This window comes from Sciurus carolinensis, chromosome 14 (genome assembly GCF_902686445.1).
Source record: "Sciurus carolinensis chromosome 14, mSciCar1.2, whole genome shotgun sequence".
NCBI classification, from domain to species: domain Eukaryota; kingdom Metazoa; phylum Chordata; class Mammalia; order Rodentia; family Sciuridae; genus Sciurus; species Sciurus carolinensis.
The window spans coordinates 8,515,976-8,530,171 of record NC_062226.1 but is presented as its reverse complement, the minus strand read 5'-3'; positions in this window follow the sequence as shown (position 1 = coordinate 8,530,171).

Sequence of the window (14,196 nt, the reverse complement as noted above, 5' to 3'; positions counted from 1 at the left end):
CCAGAAACAGGTCAGAGTCAAACACGGGTGTCCCCTCGCCCAGGCCAGAGAGGTGGCATGGTTTGCCCAGGGCCACAGGACTCAAGGGCGACGGGGACTCCACAGCCAGTGCCCCAGCACAACCCATGGGGTCCACACCAGGCCACGCTCCAGAGCCGACAGAGCCCGCCCAGTGCTGGGCCGACTCCCCAGGGTCACCCAGAGGTGGGGGCCTCGAGTCATCGAGGAAGTCCACGGTGACCACGATGGTGACAGCTCTGGGCTGGGGTGATGGCCCGCCAGCCAGGCTCCGGTGGGCAGGGCTGGTGCTGCGGGGCCTTCCCGCGGCCCTTGTCCACCTTCCTTCCCTCACCGGTCATTCAGTCAGCTGGTCACCAGGTGCCCATGAGCTCTGCTCTCTGCCAGGCTCCTGTAGGTAAATCAGAGAGGGCAGGGAGGCCCCTGGGGCTGGAGGTCAGGACCGGGGGGAACCCCTCCCAGAGGGGCTGGGCAGAGGCAAAGGCCGGGACGAGGGGACAGGTGAGGACAGGGCGTGTGGCTTCCTCCTGCCCACCCCCCACAGAAGATGTGGGCGCCTGGCCTGAGCAGAGGTGTCCTGGGCCAGGAGGAGGCAGGCTGGGCAGCCGCGGGGAGGGGCGCCGGATGCCAGGCGGAGGGCTGGGCCCTGAACAAAGACACCCACAGTGCGTCCCGGAGAGGGGCCCGCGTGGGGCGGCTGGCCTGCGGGCCTGGCAGCTGCTCCCGGCTCCCGCCCCTCCCTGCTGAGCGATGGGCAGGGCCGATAGCAGCGGTGCCGGGCCGCGGGGGGCTCACTGCCGCCCCCCAAGTTCTTTATCAGCAGGATGCGCCGTTGCCAGGGAGCTGGCTTCAGGCCCTGCTCCAGCCGTTGCCGGGAGGATTATCAGAAAGATTTGAGTCTTTTTAATTAAATCCAAGCCAAATGCAATTCTGCACCCGCTCGGAGGAGCCCATTCAGTATCCTGTCGCCGCCTCTGATAGCTTTGTCCCGAAGGCCCTGCTATCAGGACACTTATCTGGCCACAAGGAGGCCACCTCCATCTCCAGCCTGACGGCACAGACACCTGGGAGTGAGCACGTGGGAGGTCCCCTTCCGGCGGCTGGGTGCTGGCCTCATGGCCCCCAGCACACTTTCCCTGGGCCGGGCTGGGGAACCAGGCTTCCGTGATCCCGCTCCACCTTCAGGCATCCCCGCGGGCCACGGCACCCCAGCACACGCCTTTGAGCCTGCCCTTGGTCCCAGGGTTGTGTTCTGACTCACAGATTTCTCAGGCTGCAACCCTATGAGGAAGGTTTACTGTTGTCCCCATTTTACAGACAAGGAAACAGAGCCCCTGCTTCTAAGTGGCAGGATCAGGATTTGAACCTGGGTCTTGCTGACTGCCAAGTCTCTGCTTTTTTTTTCTTTCTTTCTTTCTTTCTTTCTTTTTTTTTTTTTTTTTTGGTACCGGGGATTGAACTCAGGGTAATTAACCACCGAGCCACATCCCTAGCCCTTTTTTGTATTTTATTTAGAGACAGATTCTCGGTAAGTTGCTTAGGGCTTTGCTAAGTTGCTGAGGCTGGCTTTGAACTCAAGATCCTCCCACCTCAGCCTCCAAGCCACTGGGACCAACCAAGTCTCCACTCTTAATTGCTGGGCCTTCCCAACCATCCTGACTGCCCTCTCGCTGTGGCCTCCTAGGCCCAGTCCCCTGCACTAGCGGCCACACACTGACGATGACAGCAGCAGCCAGCATGCCCCCAGTGCTCACGGGGCACTGAGACCCTTTCCCATTGTCTCCTTCAGGCCTCGCCCGACCTCAGGGGTGGTTTCAGTATCATGCCACCTGTGGATGCCAAAACAAGATCTGAGAGAATGTCACTTGTCCACATCTCGAAGCCACAGAGAACCCCGCCCGGGTCTTCCTGGCTCAGAGCTGGCATCGTAGGCCTTGCTCCTCCGAAGAGGAGGCAGTGTGTGCCCAGCAGAGCCCGGGAGCTGGTGAGTCAGTGCGGGGACCCATGGGTTTGGAGCTGGTTCAAGCTGAGGCCAGGGACATAATTAACTCGATAAATAACGTGGGTCTGGCGGCGTTCTTTTTAGTAAACCCGGAGGCTCCGGCACTGTGCTGTGCACTCACTGCACAGAGCGAAGTCTTCACTGCGGGCCCCACGCCCTGGTTGTGACCGTCCTGCAGGGGGACGTGTGCTCTTTTTAATTAATTCTGTCTGTTATCACTCGATTGTTACGAAGGGCCCCTTAGCTCTGCACCGCTGCTGGGAAACTGCTCGCCTCACTGGACTCACGGGCCTCGAACCCCGCCACCGGGCCAGCGTCCCTGACCTTCCCTGTCTACACCGCACCACAGGGAGGGGCTCCGGACAGGGCCCCCTCACCCGCCCTGCTATGTGCCCGACCCTGCCACCTGGAGTCCTTACTGGGCAGGAGAGCCTCCCAGGAACCTGGAAGAGACCTGGGTGGGATCCTGGCTCAGCCACTTGTTCTGCAGGTGACCCGAGGACAGTAACTTCCCCTCTGGGTCACAGTAAGATAACAACTCACGTGTGCCCGCCTAGCCTGCCTCGTGCACACAGTTCTACTGACCCCCACAGCACCCCAAGAAAGAGGGACTCTCGTATCCCCACTTTACAGACAGGGACACTGAGGCTCAGAAACAACTGGGATCTCCCAACCTAAGTCCGAGGTGGGACTTGAATGGACAGTTGCCTCAGTCTCCCCACCTGGAAAGTAAAGATGATGGGTCCTCCCCCAGAACGAGGAGCATCAGGGGAGACGGTGGGGGCACTGCCATAAGTTACGGCAGCCTTCATTGGAACACCGTCCCTTAAGTCCCTCTCGTGTCTGCAGCCCCAGCCTTCAGATGAGGAAGCGCAGGCTCTGCCCTCGAGGTGCCCGGATGCCCCGTAACAGCACCCGCCCCTGCACACACGGCAGCCTCCTCCCCCGTCTGTGCTGTACCACGCCGGCCCTCATTCTCCCGTGAAAGTGCATTTGATTTGTACTTGATTATAAAATAAAATCAGGGCAAACCAGTATGAAGGACGGAGATAATCGAGTGAAGGTTGAAATCCAGGATCGCTTTCTACTGGGATTCGTTCCCACCTGTCACCTTCCTGCTCACCCATTCATTCACTCCTAAGCGTTGAGCAGGGACACGCCTGGGTCCCCGGCACTGGGGAGGTGGAGGTGAACAGAGCCACCTGCATGTCCATGGGAGGAGGTGATCTTAGGCAGGCACAGGCTTCAGCAACACCGGACCCCGAGAACCAATTGCTGGGCTGGACACTCAGGGGCTCTCATCAGGGATACTGGCCCAGCGGGGAGCAGGGTGGGCTCCTGGAGGAAGCACCCTCCATCTGAGCCTGCAGAGGTGCAGCCTTTGCCTGCACATCTGCAAAATACACCTGGGACACCGGAATGATTGTCCAGGTCTTCTCTCCTCTCCTTTCTGTCTCATCCGGCCTCCGGGTGCTGGCACTCCTGCCTCTCAGCGCACGTCACCCCTCCACCCACCTGCACTGACTGGCCCTTTGTCTAGAAGTCCCCCTCATCCTTTCCTCAGCCTGTTGGCGAACTCCTATTCACCCTTTGGAGCCCAGTGCTATTATCCTCTCCTCAAGGAAGTCTTCCCAGATGCCCCGCCCAGGATGGGAGTGTCAGTCACTCCTCCTTTGGGAGTCCCCCTGATCCTTCGTCATCTTCTGATTTGTCCCCCCACTGGTCCAGGGCTCCCAGGCCCAGCTCACAACCTGCCCACAGAGGTCTCAGGGCAGGCGATGAGGGAGGGAGACTGTTTCCCAAGACACCCTGGGACACCGTGGCTGTGAAGCTGGCCTGGGCAGCAAGGTCTTGTCCTCAGCTCTGGCCCCCGCCTACCTCCAGGGGCAGGGCAGCCTTCCCCAGGTCCCTGCCCTGCAGCTGGGGTGGCAGCCTGCACCACCCTAATTCTTGCTCTGGTCAGGGTGGCGAGGCCACATCAGGGCTGCCTCATTCTTTCCAATGGCTGTATTGTGCCACTGCGTAGGTGGGGTGTTTCAGTCAGCTGTCACCAAGTGACAAACAGCCCAGCCATCAGTGGCTTCCCCCTGGCCCTGTACTGCCTCATGTCTAAGGGCTGCCGAGCGAACTGCTGGTCTTGGCTGGGCAGGACATGCTGGAGTGGAAGTGTCGGAGGCTGGTCGGTGGGGGGCTGGCTGCGGGGGGGTGACCTCAGCTGAGTGTCCCAGCTCTCCTCCTTGTGTCTCCTGCATCTCTGCAGTTGGCCTAAATGTTTTCTCAAGGTGAGGTGGTGGTGCAGGAGCCATGGCAGCCATGCTGGGGCCAAGCAGAGCTGGACAACGCTTTCCCCGCCTGCAACTGTGTCCTTTCTACCAACGAGCCAGCCTAGGAAAGCCACGTGGGGAGGGCAAGCTCAGGTCGGGCGGGAACCATAGCGGTGCTGGGCAGAGGGCGGGAGGCTGTGAACGCGGCCGCCACAGTGCTCAGGCCCCTCTTGCAGCCGGAGTCAACAACCTGGACCCTGGGAATGGAGGCTGCCAGTGCCCAGCGCCCCACACTCCCTCCCCAAGGGAGGACGCGTCCTGGCATGTGTGGGCTCAGGTGCCGGGGGCTGCACGGGGAGTGAGACATATAAAGATAGAAAAGTAAGGTACAGATACTGGGCACAGAATGGCCCGTTCATGTGGGAGAGACAAGCGGAAATCCCAGGCATTTCCAGGCTGCGCTCTGGACAGCTGCCACCCGCTGGCAGCCGAGGCTGCTTCTCAGGACTGGCGCGGAGGAGGCCTCTGGCCAGCGGGGGGAAGAGACCCTTCGAGTCTTCTGACTGTATGCTCTTCTGAATTTGGTACCACATGCCTTTTACAAATGCTTTTTAAAAATAAAAAGATAGCATTTAAGAAATAAATTGTTTTTCAAACAATTTTTTAAATTGCTCTTTGGAGAGAAGTTGTTAGCTCTTCACTGGCTTCAAATCCCAGCCCTATCACTTCTTGGCTATGTGGCTCGGCAAGCGGTGGCACCCAGTGACCTCACAGCCCTGAGCCCAGGTTGATCTGCTTGGGGAGGACCAGCCCGGGGCAGCGCTCACCTGTGCCAGGGCTCGGCTCCTCCACCAGCGCCACCGGCTGCCCTCGCCAGTCCAGCCTGGGCCCCCTGCTCCTGCCTCCGTGGGGAGCACCTCTAGCCCTGCTTCAGCTGGGTCCCTCTCCCTTTGGGGATCCCTGACCAGCTTTCACCCCAGCCTGAGCAGGACGTCCCGCTCCCCGCTCTGCATGGGGCAGGGAGCATGGAATGGGGGCTCTCAAGGAGAGGGTCCCTGGGGGTTTGAGTTCTGGCAGCCCTCGGCTTCCTCCGGCCAGAGCATCTGAGGCCCATGTGTGAGCCCTCCCGGCCAGGGAGTTGGGGTCCTTGTTTTATGGCTTCCTAATCCTCACTTGGCAGAGAGGAAGTGCTGGGTCCGCCCGACTGTGCAGAGAGTGGCCGGAGGAGCTGCCAAGGAAGATTCATGGCCCAGCCGAAGGGCCTTTTGCCTCCGAGGCCGCCCCGGTCCTTCACGTGGAGATAAATCACAGCCAGGGTCGGAAGATAAAAGCTGTGGGACGCGGGCCGAGCTCAGAGAAGAAACGGGCTGAGAGGCCTAAATGCCTGCGCTCCGCAGAGCCGGCTCCGCGGCTCAGACCCGAATGGACTCAGGGGCAGATCACCCCTGTCTCCGTCCCACTCAATTTACAAGGCCCTTAGCACTGTGCTGGCCTTGGGATGACCCTGGGGTCCGTTCCTCACACACCCGCCCCAGACCAAGAGGGCCTGGCTTCCGGGGCACGCAACCTGTGTGGTCATGCAGAGCCCCGGACGCCCAAGGACCCTGAGCTCCGCTCAGTCCATTGTTACTGTCTTCAAATGCTTAATAATTTTGAGCAGAGATTCCCACATTTCTCATTTTGCTCTTGGTCCTATAAATTAAATAGCAGGTTCTGCCTGACCAGGCAGCACACCTTCTGCCCCCGTCCCCTCCCGGGAGTTCGCCTGGCACAGCTTGCCACCTCCAGCAGAGGGGACTCACTTCCCCTCGGGCAGTGCATGGAGTCCATAGTGAGGCAACGGAACTTAGAGACCTTATCTCGTGGTGGCTAAGGAAACGGGTCCCAGGTCTCCTTCCAGGCCTGGCACCCGCTGGCTGTGTAACCTGGGGTGCTATTGCACCACCTTCCTGTCTGCACAGTGAGACTTATAATGAGGCCCTTGTGAGATTTCAATGAAAGCACTTGTGCTGTGCCGGGCACACACTGCTTTGGAGCCATCTCAATGACAGCTGCATAGTATCATTCAGCCCTCAGGTCTGACCCGTGGTTAGGGAGAGGAGGTGGTAGAAGGGGCACGCACCCTGGCCCAGACTCAGCCAGAGGTTCGCGTCTTGCCAACCTGGAAGCTCAAACCTGGACCTTCACCTGGGCTCCGCCCGGCAGGTGCCTTGTTCTCTGCTGCCATCTGCTGGCTGGAACTGGGGACTGCACCCAGCTGCGGTGAGTTGTGCTTCTATTCACTAGAAAATGATCCAATCATCGGACAAGTACGAGGACCTACTCCAGCACTGAGGGGTTTGCAGTACTGGTAAAGGACGAAGTCCTTGCCCTTTTAGAGCTGCCATTCATATGGGAGACATGAATAATGAACAAGAAAAGCAATCATTTGATTTCCACTAGTGTAAGCACCATAAAAAACAAACCAGAAACCATCCAGAGGGTGGGGAATGGAGCCGTGGCAGAAGGACAGGCCACGGATGAGCTCTGTGCCCGGAACAAGATGAGGTGGGCAACAGGCCAAAGGGCTGTGCGAGGACCACCGGGCTCTGCTCCCCGACCGCTCTCCTCAGCGGGGGCTTCCCAGCCCCCTCCTCACTCCCTGTGATGACCTGGAGCAATGCCCTCAGTTTCCCCACCTGGAAATGGGTAGACTCACAGCCACGTCTCAGAGGATGGGTCGTGAGGGTTTAGGGGATCCTAGAGGGGAACCCGGGAATTCTGTCCGGCCCTGGCCCTTCTGCGGGTCACCTCACTGAACCCCTAGAGAACCCCCGCTGGGCTCCACACTGGGATGGCTCCCACAGTCCAGGCAAGGAAACCGAGGCCCGGGAGGCAAATGTACTCATCCAAGGACACAGTGCAGAGGCAACACAGGGCCTGGGTGGGTGACAGCCTGGAGCAGGAGGCTCCTCTGAGCCGCCCTCTCCCACTCCCCACCACCTCCATCCGTCCTCCTGGGCGCCACCCAGGGGCAAGAGGGAGAGCGGAGGGAAGGGCTGCCCAGGGCTGGCCGCTCTGGGCCCCCGTGGCAGGATGGCATTACCTGTCCAGCCCAGTGCTCAGGCTGACCCACTCTTGGGCTGCAGGGTGGCTCCTCCACCCCAGGCAACCCGGCCATGCCACCTATTCCATCCGCCTCAGTTTCTCCTCGTTAGAGTGGGGAGAACAACAGATCATGGGGGATTGTGAGATCAGAGCCTCCCCGTGGCTGCAACCCACAGGGCACTCCTGGTCTCCAGCAGCAACAGGCACTTCCTGTGAGTTTGCCTTTGCATCCTCATGACCCCGGAAGTGGCTGACTCACCCCAGTCAGCCTGCACTCTTCCAGGTTTTAGTCCTGGAAGTCGCACATCCCAGGAATCCCCTAAGTTCCAAGCAAAACTGAAAGGTAGAAAACATTTTCTTCATTTTCCAGACAAAAAAGAAAATAAGGCTCCCATGGGCCCATACCAGGGAAAGGCCCAGACATGTGGGCTGCAGAGGGTCCCTGGCAGAGCAGGAAGGGGCTACATGCATTCTTAGAAGACTGAAGCATTCTGTTAATCAGCGTTCCATTACTATAATAATTACCCATCAAAAATCAACTTGCAAAGCAAAAAGGTTGGTTTTGGCTCACAGTTTGGAGGTTTCAGTTCATGACCAATTGGATCCATTGCTTTGGGCCTGTGGTGACACATCATGGTGTGGTAGAGCAAAACCCTTCACTCATGACCAGGAACAAGAAGGAAGGGGCCAGGTCCCAGGATCCCCTTTGAGAGCATGCTCCCATGACCCACTAGATTGCCTGGTAAAGTTGCCACCACCTCCCAAATGAGCCACTGTGGGGAATAAGCCTTTAACACCTGGGTCTTTGGGGATGTTCGGGGCGCAGACTATAGCAGCCAAGCAGTGGGGGTGCTCAGGTTCAGGTGGACAGGTCTGCAGCAAAGCCTAGCCACTGTTCTCAGCCATTGTCCTTCAAGCGATCACTGAGGAAGCCTGTAGAATTCTCACTGTGGCCCAGTGAGGAGAAGCCTGTTGTCCCCATTTTACAGATTGTTAAGCTAAGACAGAGGGAGCATGACTGCCCAGGCCATTCAATGAGAAGCACCTGAGCCAGATCAGGCCCCAGATCCCACAGCCCCCGAGGCCCCTACTGGTCTCCATGCACCTGCCCCCACTGACTTGGGGCAGACAGCCCTGTGGACAGGACACTCGTGTGATCCGAGTGGGTCCAGGCACTCTGCATCTTGGGCTGCTCATCTGGACGAGGACAGTAGTCCACACCTCCTGGGTGTTGAGAGGACTCAAGAGGCACAGGCTGTACAGCACTGGGAAGGACCAGGTTCAGGACGCGAGATTGAATTATTATTGTTAACGCCTGCAGCGGGTGAGCGTCAAGTCCTGGTGCCTGATTGTCTACCCCTCCATGGTTGTCATGTACCCACACACCTGGGAACAGGAAGGGCTTTTTATTGAGTGATTACTACATGTCGGGCTCTGCGGGGAGATCCTAAGGTACGTTGACTCATTTAACTTTCACAAGCCTGAGAGCGGCGTGAGCACCCTCAGCCTCCTCGAGTCACAGGTGTGGACACAGAGGACCAGAGAGAAGGGCCCGCCCAAGCGCTCTCAGCTGCTAAGTGGCAGAGCTGGGGCCTGAAGTCGGGCAGGCTGGGTCTGCACTGGGACTTTGATTCCATAGGAGGGAGGACCCTGCAGGCAACTGGGCCCCTGGGGCAGGGGCAGGGCCTGGGCCTCCTGGCTTCAGTGAGGGGCAGGAAGCTGGGGAGTCAGCTCCTGGGTTACCTGGGGGACAGACTGGCCCCTGGGAGGATGAGGGCATGCCCATCTGTCCCTCAGTGAGGTGGGAGGTCAAGGGACACACCAGGCAGGACTAGCTGGGGGAAGGGGAGGTGGGTTTTCTGGGAGGGTCGGCAAGCCTGCCTGGCGGAGGGGCCCGGAAGCCAGGCCTCTGGGAGCAGCAGAGGTTGGGTTGCCGCTGGGGCCTGCAGGCGGCAGAGGGCCCTCTGGGGCTGTAGCCTGCCTCTCCAGTGCAGGGAAGGAGGGCCCTGGATCCAGGTCTGCAAGAGGGTGAGCAGGGGCAGTGGGCAGGCTTCCCCCTCAGCCTGAAGTCTCCCTGGAGGAGCAGGAGACAGCACTGGACAGGAGGGAGGGGCAGTGGCCAGCAGGGAGTGGGGGAGGGGAGCAGATGGGAAGCAGGTGGGGGTGGGGAGGCGGGCCACGGGCAGGACTGAGCAGGAGGCAGCTGAGAACAAGATGGGAGATAAGATTTCAAAGGAGAGTCAGGCAGACAGAAACCCGGGCAGTGGGTGGGGAGGACCAAAGACTGCAGAAGGGACCAGGGACAGCGCCAGGTCAGGCTCTCAGAGTTTTGTCCCCTATGTCCCCACGCTCCGCCCCCATACATCCTAGTCCTGTCCTGCTATCACAAACCGCTGTCCAGCCATGTCCTTGGCACATTCCACCGTGTCCCCAACTATCTGGTTGAGATTCATGCCCAGCCGAGAAGGGCACCTGGCCTTGTCCCCTCTGTCCCCAAGCACTGGTTGTTGATCCTGACCCTGATAGAGTTCATGGCTCTGAGTAGCCAGTGTCCCCATGCCATGGGGAGGAAGGTCAGCCCCACCAAGCTGGCGCCACAGTTGGGAGCTCGCCATGGTCCCGCAGCCCCGCACCTCAGAAGGGGCTGCAGAGGCCAGCAGGCGGCCGGGGAGCACCCGAGAGGCCCTGGAGCTGACCCTGAGCCGGGCCAGCTGAGTGTCGCCCCATCCCAGCCTCCGTTCATGCCTCGTTCCAGGAGACCTTCGAGTGGCTCTGGGGACACAGGGACATGCTGATTCTGAGGTGGCCCCTGACCAGCAGAAACCAGCCCAGCACCCTCCAGCCTCCACTTCCCTGCACCAGAGATGGCAGCATCCAGCAGCCTCCTCCTGCTGGGGCTTGAGAGAGCCATTCAGCTCCCAGCTGCTCGAGGGCTGGCTGCTGGCTGTCTGGGATGATGTCAGGAGCCAGTGAGGACGTTGCTCACAGCAGGCTGGTGAGCTGGAAGCTTGGTCCCCAGTGTAACAGCATTGAGGTGGTGGGGACTTTAAGAGATGATCATATCATGGGGTACCACCCTCCCAAGGGATTAATGTTATTATTAAAGACTGGGTTCATTCTCTCAGGAGCCAGTTACGAAAGAGGGAGCCTAGCCCTTCCCTGGCCTCTTGCTTCCTCTCTTGCCATATGATGTCTGCCACCATGAGAGGGCTTCTTGACCATGTTACAAAGCCAGAAGCTCCTGCCAAAGGTCAAACAGATAAGTTCATCCAGTTTTGGATTTTTAGCCTCTCAAACTGTAAACTAAATAAAGGTCTTTTCTTTCTAAAGTACCCAGCCTCATGTATTTTGCTATAGCGACAGATGCTGAGTGGACTGAGACATTTGAAGTTATACCTGGATTGTGGTGCTATAATTTCCCATTAACCTTATCACAGGGCAAGCTAACACTAAGAGACACTCTAAAGGAGTGCCCATATTCCAGACACACTCCTCCTTACCTTCATTATGGAGTAGCAGTCCAAATTCCCCTTGGTAGTCTTGATCAATCTCTCAAAGAAAGGTAGAACTCTCTTCTTTGCCTGTTGCTTCACAGGCATGAGGATCCCAAAGTGGCCAGGGGGAGTCAGAATATCCAGTTCCTCAGAATCACTGTTGTCTCCTGGTGGAAGCCTCCCTCCTTCTAGAGCTAAGATCTCTTGGCCAGGAAAGCATAAAGTCTCAGGACAGGACACACACACTTTTCTAGTGTACTAATAATAGGGAGCTATGGCCCTCCCACTTGCATCCCTTTACTCCTGGACCTGGGCATCCTGGCTATGGGCATAGCAGCACCATAGGCTAGATGCTGACTTGGAGCTTTCTGGAGAACCTTGCCCCAGTGCTGCAAGGCATTACTGCCTAGATGGCACTGTAATGGAGTCTTCTAAGAGCCAGCCACCATTCTGTGAGCGAGGGCCATTGCTGCACTTCTTTGACTAGGGTTGGGAGGACAGTTTGGTTGAGGGTAGGAAGAACTCTTCCACTGGCAAAAAACACTCATCAGAATTTAAGGGCTCAGACTGCTTTCCAGAGTTCTCAGAAAACTTGGAATGGACCCACCATTTAACCCAGTTATCCCACTCCTCAGTTTATACCCAAAGGACTTAAAATCAGCATTCTGGAGTGATGCAGTATGTTTATAGCAGCTGGATTCGCAATAGCTAGATTGTGGAACAACCTAGATGCCCTTCAATTGATGAATGGATAAAGAAACTGTGGTATATATACACAATGGAAGATTAGTCAGTCATAAAGAAGAATAGAATAATGGCGTTTGCAGGTAAATGGATGGAGTTGGAGAATATCATGCTAAGTGAAATAAGTTGATCCAAAAAAAAAAATCAAAGGCCAAATCTTTGATAAGCAGATGTTGATACATAACGAGGAGGGGGGTTGGTAAGAGAAGAATGGAGGAACTGTGGATTGAGAGGGAAATGAGGGAAGGGTGGGGATGGGGGAAGGAAAGATGGTGGAATGAGCAGACATCATTACCCTATGTACACATATGATTACATGAATGATGTGATTCTACATAGTGTACAACCATAGAAATGAAAAGTCATACCCCATTTGTGTACAATGAATCAAAATACAGTCTGTAAAAATAAAAATTAAGAAAAAAAGAATTTAAGGGTTCAATGTCCCCACCTTCACCAGAGTCTTCTCACACATCCCTATCCCAACTTACAGGATCCCATTCTGTCCCAATCAGGGCCCCCTTCCTTTTACAGTAAACACCCTCAAGGCCGAGTGTCTAGTTCGCATTGTATTTCAGTCAGTCATTGGATGAGGTTCTGCATCTGATTTTCAGCAAGTTCAGCACTGTGGCAGGAGATAATGACGGTCCTGCAGGACACAGCAAGGAACTCTTAGGTCACTTAAGCAGCTCTTGAGCTGGTAATTTGGATCCCTGACCTCCTCCTTTTTCACAGCACCATCAGGAGCAACAAACCAACGCATTGTATTTCTTAGTTTTCCAAAAATATTCAAAGCATCACACATAGAGTCACCCAGTTCCTTGCTTTTTTTTAAGTAGCCGATCGGGCAGCTCCAGGGCAGATATCCCGTGTATCTCTATGGCCAGTTCACAGCATGGGCTATAAGTGCTCTCTTCACCACTAGAGAGGGTCAGCAGCTTACCTAGTCAGATCAAAGAGACGATTCCAGAAAGCTCAGCACCAAATTGGGAAACTCATCCTTAAAATTCACTTCCTCTAGAACCACTCTCAGTACCAGCTGAAACTGTTCTGTAGCTTAACTGTGGTGGAGGATACATGAACCTACGCATGTGACACAGAACTACACACATACACACACAGAAATGAGAGCAAGGAAAACAGGGAGATCTCACTAAATCCTCCAGACTGTATCAATGTCAATTTCCTGGGGGGAATATTGTAGTATAGGTTTGCAAGATATTGCTATTGGCAGATAACTGGGTAAATGGTGAGGGAGCTCTCTGTAGTGTTTCTTACAACTGCATGTGAATATACAGCTATTTGAAAATAAAATGTTAATTTTTAAAAATCTCATTTTATACCCAGTAAAGATGATATCTCAGCTGTTGATACCAGCAGATTCCTGAGCAAGGGATGGGTGATAAGTCAGTTGCCAACTAGCACGCTCTGATTTTTCATAATAGAAACACATCATTGAAATAAATGAAACAAACTGTATGTCTAGTTACTAAGGCTGCTGTCCAGTACAGATTCGCAATCCACACATAACTTTTGAACACTTGAGACACCACTGGTCCTAATTGACATGTACTGGTAGTGCAAAGTACATACCAGATTTCAAATGCGTAGTATGGATGAAAGAATGTAAAATAGCTTTGTAAGCTTTTACATCAACTGTATTTTAGATTGATAACACTTTGGATATATTGAGTTAAATAATGTATTTTTTTTTAAGTTTTCCAAGTGCTTTATTCATCCTTAAACCCATTTCATTGTCTCTTTTTTTTTTTATTTTTTTTTTATTTTTTTACGTTTACATAGGGTAATGATGTTTATTTTATTTTTCCCCTCCCCCCCACCCCTCCCACCCCCCCCACCCCTCTTTTCCCTCTACACAGTCCTTCTTTCCTTCATTCTTACCGCTCTCCTTAGCCTAACTCTAAACCTAACCCTAAACCTAATGCTAGCCCCTCCCACCCCCCATTATATGTCCTCATCCGCTTATCAGCGAGATCATTCGTCCTTTAGTTTTTTGAGATTGGCTTATCTCACTTAGCATGATATTCTCCAATTTCGACCATTTGCCTACAAATGCCATAATTTTATCATTCTTCATTGCGGAGTAATATTCCATTGTATAAATATGCCACAGTTTCTTTATCCATTCATCAACTGAAGGGCATCTAGGTTGGTTCCACAATCTGGCTATGGTGAATTGAGCAGCAATGAACATTGATGTGGCTGTATCTCTGTAGTATGCTGATTTTAAGTCCTTTGGGTATAGGCCAAGGAGTGGGATAGCTGGGTCAAATGGTGTTTCCATTCCAAGCTTTCTGAGGAATCTCCACACTGCTTTCCAGAGTGGCTGCACTAATTTGCAACCCCACCAGCAATGTATGAGTGTTCCTTTTTCACCACATCCTCGCCAACACCTATTGTTGCTTGTATTCTTGATAATCGCCATTCTAATTGGGGTGAGATGAAATCTTAGGGTAGTTTTGATTTGCATTTCCCTTATTACTAGGGATGTTGAACATTTTTTCATATATCTGGTGATTACTTGTACATCTTCTTCTGTGAAGTGTCTGTTCATTTCCTTATAATG